This window comes from Lithobates pipiens, unplaced genomic scaffold (assembly GCF_037356315.1).
Source record: "Lithobates pipiens isolate NorthernLeopardFrog02 unplaced genomic scaffold, aLitPip1_a1.2 Scaffold_8, whole genome shotgun sequence".
Taxonomy (NCBI): domain Eukaryota; kingdom Metazoa; phylum Chordata; class Amphibia; order Anura; family Ranidae; genus Lithobates; species Lithobates pipiens.
In genome coordinates, this window is record NW_027507903.1 from 138,782,693 (window position 1) to 138,795,769 (window position 13,077).

Here is a 13,077-nt window from a genome sequence, read left to right on the forward strand (position 1 = left end):
CAAACACATGGAGGAGGGCCAACGCACAATCTGTGAGGAAATCATCCTACACATATCGGCAGGATCTTTTCTATTTTTACACAGCCAGCCAGTGTGAAGTCGCCAGAGCGGCAGGCTAGTGTCCTCATCACTAGCCACCACAGTAAAGTGTCACCATACTTATGCATCCAGCCAGTGTGCCTGATCACTAGCCACACCAGTACAATGTCATCTTATCAGTGCAGTGCCCCTTATAACCGCCATATCAGTCACAGGGTCACCAGATCAGTAACAGTGTTCCTGATCACCATCATATCAGACAAGTGAAGCCAGCAACAGTGTACTTAATCACCATCACACCAACGCCTGTATCACCAGACCAGTGTAAGCCAGCAATAGTGTTCCTGATAACCACCACACTAGTCCCAGTGTCACAAAACCAGTATAAGCCAGCAACAATGTTATTGATTGCTGGCAAAGCAGCCCCAGTGTCGCCATACCAGTGCTGCCAGTAATAGTATTCCTGTTTGCTGCCACACCAAGTTCTAGTTTAACCAAACCAGTGTAAGCCAACAAAAGTATTTCTGATTGCCTTCCATCACATCAATGACAGTGTCCCCAGACCAGTACAGCCAGCAATGGTGTTCCTGATCATCACCACACCAGTCCTAGTGTTGCCAGACTAGTGCAGCCAGCAACAATGTTCCTGATCACCATCACACTAGTCCAAGTGTTACTAGACCAATGTAAGCCAGCAACGCTGTTTCTGCTTGTCACATCAGTCCCAGTGTATCCACACCAGTGTAAGTTAGGAACAGTATTCCTGATCACCGCCACAACAGTGACAGTGTCACCAGACTAGTGCATCCAGTCTTGATGTTTCTGATTACTAGCCACACCAGTGTCACCAAAGCTAGTGAAGTCAGCAACAGTGTCCATGTTCACTGTCACATCAGTGCAATGTCACCAAAGCTAGTGCAGACAGCAAGAGTTTGTCTGATCCCTGCCATATCAGTGCAGTGTTGTCTCTGTTGCTATCTGTACTGACATTGGTCTGTTTACTGACCAGACTAATGTAAGCCAGCAACAGTGTTCCCGATCTCCACCACATCAGTGATAGAGTCACCAGACCAGTGCAACCAACAACACTCTTCCTGATTGCTGCCACACCAGTCCCAAGGTCACTAGACCAGTACAGTCAGCAATGATGTTTCTGATTGCTGCCACACCTGTACAGTACAGTGTCGCCAGACCACACCACACCAGTCCCAGAGTCACCAGAAGAGTGCAATTAGCAACAGTGTTAATGATCACCATCACAGCAGTTCCAGTGTCTCTAGGCCAGTAACAGTGATCACGATCACTACCGCACCAGTTCCAGTGTTGCCAGACTAGTTTAGCCAGCAATAGTGTTCCTCATTGCCACCACACCAGTCCCAGTGTCACCAAACCACTGCAGCCAACAACAGTGTTCCTGATCGCATCAGTGCAGTCTGGAATGATCCCTTGCCTGTTTGCTATCCCTGTCTGTGCCTGCTGCAAGACACCAGTCCCAGCATTCTCATGTGAACAACTGCAGTCCTCAAACCACAGGAACTTTTTTCTCACCCTTTGTTCAGCCTCCTGTACTTCTGGTCAGTGAACATAGCATTGTATATAATTCCTGGGGGTAACTTCATACCACTAGGCGTGCTTGGCTTATAGGAACTAAGACTGCACTAAGCTATATTTCCTGACCACTTGTACAGAGAAGAGCATTACAGAACACTGTTTTTGATGCAATGTTGGGTGATTTTTGTGATACACAAGGTATAATGTTAGGTATATAATCAGTTGAAAAAGACATTGAAAAGGTCTCACACATGCAGTGCATGAATACTCAGGAGTAGCAGAATGTGTTTTGTGCGTAGGTATGTCAATGATGTGTGTGGGAATTATCTTCGTAATTATTTTAATATTATAAATGAATTATCTCATTTCATTTTTTCCTTCACTTTCCCAAAACTTGTGGCGGGAAATGAAATATTCAAAAGACTCACCATGCTTTACCATGTTTACTTTCCAAAAAGTGGTATTTTTTTTAGTTTTCACTGTCCTGACCCTCCAGGACCTCCAAACAGGTAGTCAGGAATTTGGATGCCTAATTTATGCCTCTTGAAAACTTGAAGGTGCTCTTTAGATTTTGGGTCACCTTATGGCTCTAGGCTGCAAAAAAAGTCTCACATACAGTATCTCACAAAAGTGAGTACACCCCTCACATTTTTGTAAATATTTTATTATTTCTTTTCATGTGACAACACTGAAGAAATGGCACTTTGCTACAGTGTAAAGTAGTGAGTCTAAATCTTGTATAACAGTGTAAATTTGCTGTCCCCTCAAAATAACTCCAACATACAGCCATTAATGTCTAAAACACTGGCAGCAAAAGTGAATACACCCCTAAGTCAAAATGTCCAAATTAGGCCCAAAGTGTCAATATTTTGTGTGGCCACAAATATTTTCCAGCACTGCGTTTACCCTCTTGGGCATGGAGTTCACCAGAGCTTCACAGGTTGCCACTGGAGTCCTCTTCCACTCATCCATGATGACATCACAGAGCTGGTGGATGTTAGAGACCTTGCGCTCCTCCACTTTCCATTTGAGGAAGCCCCACAGATGCTCAATAGGGTTTAGATCTGGAGACATGCTTGGCCAGTCCATCACCTCTACCCTCAGCTTTTTTAGCAAGGCAGTGGTCATATTGGAAGTGTGTTTGGGGTCATTATCATGTTTGAATACTGCCCTGTGGCCCAGTCTCCGAAGGGAGGGGATCATTCTCTCTTTATTATATCACAGTACATGTTGGCATTCATGGTTCATTCACTAAACTGTAGCTCCCCAGTGACGTCAGCACTCATGCAGCCCCTGACCATGACACTCCTACCGCCACACTTGTCTTTGTCCTCCTCACTTGGTTGCTGCCATACCCACTTGTTAAACCACTGTATGGGCTTGGCCATCGTGCTGCAGCTCAGTTTCAGGGCCTTGGCAAACTTCTTATAGCCTAGGCCATCTTTATGTAGATATAAAAATAAAAAATAGAAGGTGCATACAAATCTGTTAATCCTAATTACCAAAAAGATAGTACCTTGTAGCGCTAGTACTGTGTGAAGAATTGCTTCACTCAATCTACCTATCACATCTCACTTTGTGCTAATTATAAAAATATGCACACAAAAAAATATACAAAACATATCCACTCAAAGCAGTGAACATGAACATAACATATACAATTACTTATACATGAAATATTTGTGAGTCACAAAATAAACTGCAACTTCCCCAAAAAAAATCAAAATATAGAAAAAATCTGTGAAATAATATAGTCCGTCACCCGGAGGTGATTGCAAATCTTCCAACAATGATCCCTCCTTTTCGTGTGAAGGGCTAATCAGTGTCCAAACAATTTCATAAAACCTTCACCACACCAACAGTGTCTGTGACCCCCCTCATAGGAGCACTCACCACCTCTAGAAATGAACATGGAGACAGGTTCTTGTGAGATATATCTATAGAAGCATTAAAGGAGAATGCCCAGATTGATGATTGAACATCTGTTTTCATCTCGCAAGAGATTAAATGCTTTACTAGCCTAGCATGAGAGTGCTGGGCTCTGCAGCTGGTGAGTGCTCCTACGAGGGGGGTCACGGACACTGTTGGTGTGGTGAAGGTTTTATGAAATTGTTTGGACACTGATTAGCCCTTCACACGAAAAGGAGGGATCATTGTTGGAAGATTTGCAATCACCTCCGGGTGACGGACTATATTATTTCACATATTTTTTCTATATTTAGATTTTTTTTGGGGAAGTTGCAGTTTATTTTGTGACTCACAAATATTTCATGTATAAGTAATTGTATATGTTATGTTCATGTTCACTGTTTTGAGTGGATATTTTTTGTATATTTTTTTGTGTGTATATTTTTATAATTAGCGCAAAGTGAGATGTGATAGGTAGATTGAGTGAAGCAATTCTTCACACAGTACTAGTGCTACAAGGTACTATCTTTTTGGTAATTAGGATTAACAGATTTGTATGCACCTTCTATTTTTTATATAACTATATGTTTAAGTAGCAGCTGGAGATTTAGAGGGTTTGATGTTAGCGCGGTGATGATACACTAAGTGGGCGGTTTAATATTAGTGTATCCATCTATACACATCTTTATGTAGAGCAACAATTCTTTTTTTTCAGCTCCCGAGAGAGTTCTTTGCCATGAGGTGCCATGTTGAACCTCCAGTGACCAGTATGAGAAAGTGAGAGCGATCACACCAAATTTAACATACCTGCTCCCCATTCACACCTAAGACCTTGTAACACTAACGAGTCAAATGACATCGGGGAGGGTAAATGGCTAATTGGGCCTAATGTGGACATTTTCACTTAGGGGTGTACTGACTTTTGTTGCCAGCGATTTAGACATTAATGGCTGTGTGTTGAGTTATTTAGAGGAGCCAGCAAATTTACACTGTTATACAAGCTGTACACTCACTACTTTACATTGTAGCAAAGAGTCATATCTTCAGTGTTGTCACATGAAAAGATATATTAAAATGTGAGGGGTGTACTCACTTTTGTGAGATACTGTATGTAGCAGAATGTTTTTTGGGGTATCATTTTAAGTACGTCCATGCTGTGTATGAGAAATATCTTAATTTTACACTATGTGTAAAAAAAAACTAAAAATGTTTTCTTTATATCCCTTATTTTCCAAAACCTTGTGGTAAAAAATGACGTTTCAAAAGAGTCCTTATGCCTCTTAGAAGATACATTAGGGAATGTGGTCAATTTGTGGGTACTTCCACTGTCGTGGTTCTCCAGGACCTCCAGAAATTAGATGTGTAATTAGATGTGTAATTTATGCCCCTAGAACATGTGAAGGTACTTCTTGGATTTTGGGCCACTCTATGTGGTTACACTCCAAAAAAATTTCACACATGTGATATTCACCATACTTGGGAGGAATAGCAGAGAGCGTTTTGGGGTGTAAGTCTAATGCCGCGTACACATGATCAGACTATCCGGCAGACTTAGTCTGGTGGACAAGCCGCCGTAAAATCCGCCAGACTGTCTGAACGAGCGGACCTGCCCACACACGTGATTTTTTTCGACGGACTATGTCTGGCGGACATAGTCCGCCGAATTATCCGCCTTACTTCCGCCTGGCAAGAAGAACCGAAGAGGGGGACAAGACCCCCGAAGTCAGAAGAAGAGGGCGGCGGCGACGAAGAACAAAGCCGGGCTCCTCCGCTAGTAAAAGAGCTAGCAAAAGAGCAGAAGATAGTGGAGGAGTCCGGCGAGGAGACCCCCGAAGATGGAAGAAGACCCCCGGAGCTGTGCAATAAACTATTTTAACCCTTGTGTGTTGTGTTTTTTTTTTTTAATTTTCACAGGTGAATGGGTAGAGGTACATTGTACCCCATACTCATTCACATAGGGTGGGGGGCCGGTATCTGGGGGCCCCCTTATTAAAGGGGGCTCCCGGATTCCGATAAGCCCCCCGCCCACAGACCCAGGCAACCAACGGCCAGGGTTGTCGGGAAGAGGCCCTTGTCCTTATCAACATGGGGACAAGGTGCTTAGGGGTGGGGGGGCCGCAGGGCCCCACTTCCCCAAAGCACCCCCCCATGTTGAGGGCACGCGGCCTCGCACGGCTCAGGGGGGGGCGCTCGCTCGTCCCCACCCCCTTTCCTGACCGGCCGGGTTGCATGCTCAGATAAGGGTCTGATATGGACCTAGGGGGGGACCCCCACGCCGTGTTTTTGGCGTAGGGCTTCCCCTTTAACTCCATACCAGGTGATGGGGCCAGAGACGCCTCCTTCTCTGGTCCCGGCTACCTGGAGCTGCTCTCAAAATGAGTGGACTTTCCTCTGTGTGGGAAAAGTCTGTTCATTTCAAAAGTACGGCGGACTAGCACACACATGGCCGTATTGTCCTCCGAACTGCGAGTCCGGCGGACATATTTTGGTGCAAAACGACTTTCTTAGTCCGCTGAACTTTTGGGTAAAAAAAGTCAGCCGGAGCCCACACACGGGGGGATTGTCCGGCGGACTTGAGTCCGCCGGACTTTTCCACCGGATTGTTTGATCGTGTGTACGCGGCATAAGTATGCCTATGCTCTTTGTAGGAAATATCCTAAAAATTTACAGCTGTGTGTAATATAAATATATGTTTGTTTTCTTTCTTTATTTTCCAAAAACTTGTGGCAAAAAAAATGTAATCTTCAAAAGGCTTACCATGCCTATATATATGTTTGATGGTCTACTTTGTAAAATGTGGTCATTCTGTGGGTTTTTCTCCTGTCCTGGTACTTAAGAGCCCCAAGAAATGTAATAATAAGCAGTCAGGAAATCAGTTGCAAAATGTATGCCTCTTGAAAGCCTTGTAAAGATTCATACATGAATATCTACTACTTTCCAAAAAAGGGGCATTTTGGGGGTCTTGGTTCTGTGCTGGCATTTTAGGGTCTCAAGAAAGCAATGATACAGGCTGTCAGAACATTAGGGGTGATAAATTATATATATAATCCATATATACTATACATATATACTGTAAAATCATTTAATGTGGGCCATGAAGAATTAACATGCAACTGAGGAGGAAAGAGAGATGGAAGGATTCAGCTCAAAAACAGAACAGTCCCTTCAAATAAGGAACCTGTTTGGAGTTATGTAATGACCATTACAATTTTGAATGATTTTAAATTTGTCTACATTGTTCCTTGGTATACATTTGTATGCTGTGATCATCGGGCTAAGTAGTCATTCCTACTTTTTGTCATTGTATTTTTGTTACTGTGGGATAAAAAGAAACACAATAAAACGCAATAAAATATACGAAATAGTTTTATTATATACACTTTTATTTTGTGTGTTTAGAAATAGAGAATACAACATCAGCAACATAGAAGATAGTAATATCCTGTGAATAAAAACTGAATTTTGCTTACCGCATTGCAAGACCACATTCTCAGCATCTGGCTGCAATATGACTCACATCTCATAGGAGTCCATATCTAGCTTGTGAGAGACTTAAAATTCACCTACAAATGTAAGGTCAGAGCACATTTCCATGTTTTATTCTACAAGAAAATAACGCTAGCAAAAAAAAATACATGTTATTTATATATCCATTCTTGGGTCATGAAATAATAATTATAACTGCCCATCATATATAACCTAAACATATACTGAATGTTTATTGTAATCCTCATCTGAAAAAACAGTTACTCTCGCGCTTTCATACCAAAACTATATATACAGTACATTCATTTTATTTGTCAACTTAATGTGTAGTTAGATAGGGTTCGGCCCTCACTGTTTTTGGGTCCCATAGCAGTTGCATGGTCTGCTATGGCTATAATTAAAAAAATATTTTACTCTATCAACTATCAACTCCGATTTATGATATATTCACAAATATGGAACAATTGATGGATGTGGGATACACCGTAGAAAATTAAACAATGTAGCAGACAGCACTAAATAAAAACACAAAACAATTATATATTTGAAAAAAAAAACCCTCAAATATTATAAAATTTACAGTATAAATCAGTCCATAATAATGTAAATAATTAAACAGTTTCAGTCAGTAAAAATATGTGTTTTATGTACTCTTCTCTGCATTAGCACGATGATGGAATCTTGATAGGAAATGGTGATTGCATCTTGACTCCTATAGAGAGGCTATCACTTATATACAGGAGTGAGAAGAGTGAATTGTGAAGAAGTAAACCTCATGACAATAGAACCTAAATTATTAGATGTTGAATATTATTTTGCAACCTTTGCAAACCTTTGCAGGGGCAGACAAATAACCTTTTTTATATCTAACATTTTTGGTAAAGGAAATCACTAACATTTTTACTTTAATCATTTTTTTTTTAACAAAAGCATAGAACTATATAAAAAAGTTGCCGCACCTGATTTCCCAGACTTGGGGGTCAATTCACTAAGAGTTAAATGACAAAAAACTAGAAGAGAACCAGCGCCACAGATATTAGTGGACAAGTGAGGATTTCAGCTAGGATTCCTGCCACTCAATACCAGTGAATCACCAGTTAATAGGTAAGAGAAAAAGAAACAAGCGGCACAAGTCTGAAAAATCCTGCAACCTCATGGTAATGAACACGTGAAAAAATCTGTAGAACATTTTAAACACCGTGACATTACCATCAATGTACATCTTTGTTCTATATTAAAGCAATTAAAGTGCAAATGCAAAAAACAAAACAAAGAAACAACATAATAAAAAAAAAATTGGTGCAAAAAAATTGTGTTCATTGATCAAATGCATAAATCCGAAAATTCATATATATTAGAAAAAAATGGTAGTTCCTGAATAAAGTGCATGTGTTCAAAAAAGTTCATGTTCTCATTCCCAGAAAAAATCAAGAACCAAAGTGTAAATTAAAATATCTTATTCATATGATCATACACCCGTATGTGCTCCTTCACTATAAGTCCAAAAGTAATTCCCCAGAAAATATGGCGGGGGTTAAATTATAAACCAGTGAAAGTGCTCTGTGTTATATTTAGGCAGATCCACTCTCTACTCTGCTGTTTCTGACATGTCCTCTTGTCAGTTCCTCTCCCGGAATAGACCCAAGGAATTTTAGGGGGAAGGAAGAAAGATATCCAATGCATGAAGGTTATACAGGTCCTTCTCAAAAAATTAGCATATTGTGATAAAGTTCATTATTTTCTGTAATGTACTGATAAACATTAGACTTTCATATATTTTAGATTCATTACACACAACTGAAGTAGTTCAAGCCTTTTCTTGTTTTAATATTGATGATTTTGGCATACAGCTCCTGAAAACCCAAAAATCCTATCTCAAAAAATTAGCATATTTCATCCGACCAATAAAAGAAAAGTGTTTTTAATACAAAAAAAGTCAACCTTCAAATAATTATGTTCAGTTATGCACTCAATACTTGGTCGGGAATCCTTTTGCAGAAATGACTGCTTCAATGCGGCGTGGCATGGAGGCAACCAGCCTGTGGCACTGCTGAGGTGTTATGGAGGCCCAGGATGCTTCGATAGCGGCCTTAAGCTCATCCAGAGTGTTGGGTCTTGCGTCTCTCAACTTTCTCTTCCCAATATCCCACAGATTCTCTATGGGGTTCAGGTCAGGAGAGTTGGCAGGCCAATTGAGCACAGTAATACCATGGTCAGTAAACCATTTACCAGTGGTTTTGGCACTGTGAGCAGGTGCCAGGTCGTGCTGAAAAATGAAATCTTCATCTCCATAAAGCTTTTCAGCAGATGGAAGCATGAAGTGCTCCAAAATCTCCTGATAGCTAGCTGCATTGACCCTGCCCTTGATAAAACACAGAGGACCAACACCAGCAGCTGACATGGCACCCCAGACCATCACTGACTGTGGGTACTTGACACTGGACCTCAGGCATTTTGGCATTTCCCTCTCCCCAGTCTTCCTCCAGACTCTGGCACCTTGATTTCCGAATGACATGCAAAATTTGCTTTCATCCGAAAAAAGTACTTCTCTGTAGCCCAGGTCAGGCGCTTCTGCCGCTGTTTCTGGTTCAAAAGTGGCTTGACCTGGGGAATGCGGCACCTGTAGCAAATTTCCTGCACACGCCTGTTCACGGTGGCTCTGGATGTTTCTACTCCAGACTCAGTCCACTGCTTCCGCAGGTCCTCCAAGGTCTGGAATTGGTCCTTCTCCACAATCTTCTTCAGGGTCCGGTCACCGCTTCTTGTTGTGCAGCGTTTTCTGCCACATTTTTCCTTCCCACAGACTTCCCACTGAGGTGCCTTGATACAGCACTCTGGAAACAGCCTATTCGTTCAGAAATTTCTTTCTGTGTCTTACCCTCTTGCTTGAGGGTGTCAATGATGGCCTTCTGGACAGCAGTCAGGTCGGCAGTCTTACCCATGATTGCGGTTTTGAGTAATGAACCAGGCTGGGAGTTTTTAAAAGCCTCAGGAATCTTTTGCAGGTGTTTAGAGTTAATTAGTTGATTTAGATGATTAGGTTAATAGCTTGTTTAGAGAACCTTTTCATGATATGCTAATTTTTTGAGATAGGAATTTTGGGTTTTCATGAGCTGTATGCCAAAATCATCAATATTAAAACAAGAAAAGGCTTGAACTACTTCAGTTGTGTGTAATGAATCTAAAATATATGAAAGTCTAATGTTTATCAGTACATTACAGAAAATAATGAACTTTATCACAATATGCTAATTTTTTGAGAAGGACCTGTATATCGGCTCTGGCTGCACTAGCGTTACTATTAAATTCATTTAAACGGCGCTCTCTAGGTATCTGCTAAGTGCTATATTATACTGTGAAGGTACAATATCAACAATAAACACTTGGTGTCATCAGCGAGTGACAATAGACATTGATCAACAGCATAATAAATTCATACAATAAAGAGCAAATTCATACATATGTAACAAATAACAAATTCACATATATAAAAAAAAGTACAATGTCCAGATAATCAATTATAAGTTGGTGCAATGTCCAAAAAGAATATGGTGATATATATATATAAAAGTGAAGATCTTTGTGATCTTGGTGAAAACCAAATTAGGAGTGACTGTGTATCTTCCTCCACCAGCACCAGTTACATATCCTACTCAACAGATCGCCATGACACCCATTACAGGCAGTCATATGCGCAGAAGATACAGATAATCCAGACGAATCAGCCAGAGGGAATCCCAGCGGATTTGGATCGTGATGTAAAGATGCAGTAAAACCCATTAAGAAGAGAAAGAAAGAAAGAAAGAAGCAGAGAATAGAGAAATAGAGGGGGATAGAGAGGGATGGTGGGAGATGAGGGGGCTCGACCACCAGCTCAAGACGGATCCTCTCACCTGTGCCAATCCTCCCAGACCTTGTCATGTATTTCCAGTCTATCCTTCAGTCTAACTGTCATTTTTTCCATCAGTTCTATGTCTTTTATTTTAGTATACAGATCTGCCTGGGAGGGTTGGGCACCGCTGCTTCCAGTGTAGGGCCACAGGCATCTTACAGCTGTCAGGATGTGTCTGAGCAGTTTTTTTTAGAGTGCTTAGGAATCTGCAGGGGTGAAACTCCTAAGAGGAATAGTTTTGGGGTCATGGGCACCTGTACTCCCAGAAGGCGGGTCAGTAAAAGCTGCGTTTCCATCCAGAAAGGTGCTATCTTAGGGCAGGCACAATAAATGTGATATAGGGTCCCCTTGGCACCCTGACAACGCCAACACCTATCGGAGCTGGAAGGATATATAACATGAAGAACATCCGGTGTCAGCTACCAAAAATAGATAATTTTGTAGGCATTTTAACAGGCATTTTTTAAATGATATTACGCTATGGAGATCTAATTCGGGAGAAAAACTGACAAGAGGACACCTCAGAAACAGTAGAGTGAAGAGTCCATCTGCCTGAATATAACACAGTGCGCTTTCGCTGGTTTATAATTTGATCAGTTACTTTTGGACTTATGTATTCAAATAATGTAACCATGTTGATCTGAACAAGTGCTAATACAATATTACCATTAATACAGTGTTTATACCTTATACTTTAAATTTATAAAGTGCAACGTGACAATACATTTTCTCAATGGAAACTGGAGAAACTAGGCGGCATGGTAGATCCCTAAAACAAAACGCTAGTGAGACTCAGTGCCGGTTCTAAGGCACTATAAAATGTAAGTGAATATTTCATATATATTTTTACTGGCCAAAAATAAAAATTTTATATAAACATATTGCGCAATGATGAATATTTAATTTTTGTGAGATACCAACATGTGGCATGGTAAAATAAGGAGCGTCTAGTGGCAAACTAGTTGGAGGAACGCCAGGATAATGGAGTGGTAATCCCTATATGAGCCAAAGGCAAAACCTTTTTCTCGGCTCTGGTGAGTGCCCATTCTAGAAGGTGGTGGCACATGAAGCTGTGAAAAGTTATTGTTACATAGCACAGATGAAAATTGAAGCATATGAGCACACTGAATATATATGCTAAATGGCAATGGACATTGGGGATTAATATCATAAATCATGATAGATTTCACTTTATAATATTTAGCACTTTATTGTCACGTTGCACTTTATAAATTCAAAGTATAAGGTATGAACACCATATTAGTGGTAATATCATATTAGCACTTGTTTGGATCAGCACGGTTACATTATTTGAATACATTCTTTCCTAAATCTATGACATAGGACATTTTAACTGCAGCAGATCATTTTGTAAATATCACATATATTTTTATATATATTTTTGCATATATGGTATATATTTTCATTGCGCCGGTGACAAAATTTCACATTTACCTTTGGACTTTTGGTGAAGGAGCACATCAGGTGTATGATCATATGAATAAGATATTTTTGCTCACACTTTGGTTCTTGATGTTTTCTGGGATTGAGAACATGGACTTTTTTGAAACACATGCACTTTATTCATGAACTACCTTTTTTTCTAATATATATGAATTTCGGATGTATGCATTTGATCAATGAACACAATTTTTTTGCACCAAATATTTTTTGATTGTGGGGACACATGTATTTTTTTCTGTTGTTTCTTTGTTTTTTTTTTGCATTTACACTTTAATTGCTTTAATATAGAAGATACAGATTGTTATATGATAGATTTACATTGATGGTATTGGCACAATGTTTTTAAGGTTTTATTGATTTTTTCACATGTGTTATTAGCAAGGAATTCATTAACAAGAGCTTGCAGGATTTTTCAGACTTGTGCCGCTTGTTTATTTTTCTTTTAACTAAGAGTTAAATAACGGCCAAAAAAATGCGATAAAATAACGCTTGTTATAAATCCGTTTTGAAAGTGCAATTCACTAAAAAGTTTGTATTAAATACTGGATTCGATTTAGTGGTAATACTGAATGCAGCATTTAATCGATTTAGTGGTAATTACCACATTACTTAATGTGGTAATTTATCACTTTGAGCTGGTTGCTAAGGAGTGGGTCGTGAAGCCAGCTGCCATGTCCTTAACAACGGAGGACTCATCAGCTGTTAGCAGGTTACCCGCTGACAGCTTAATATAAAAA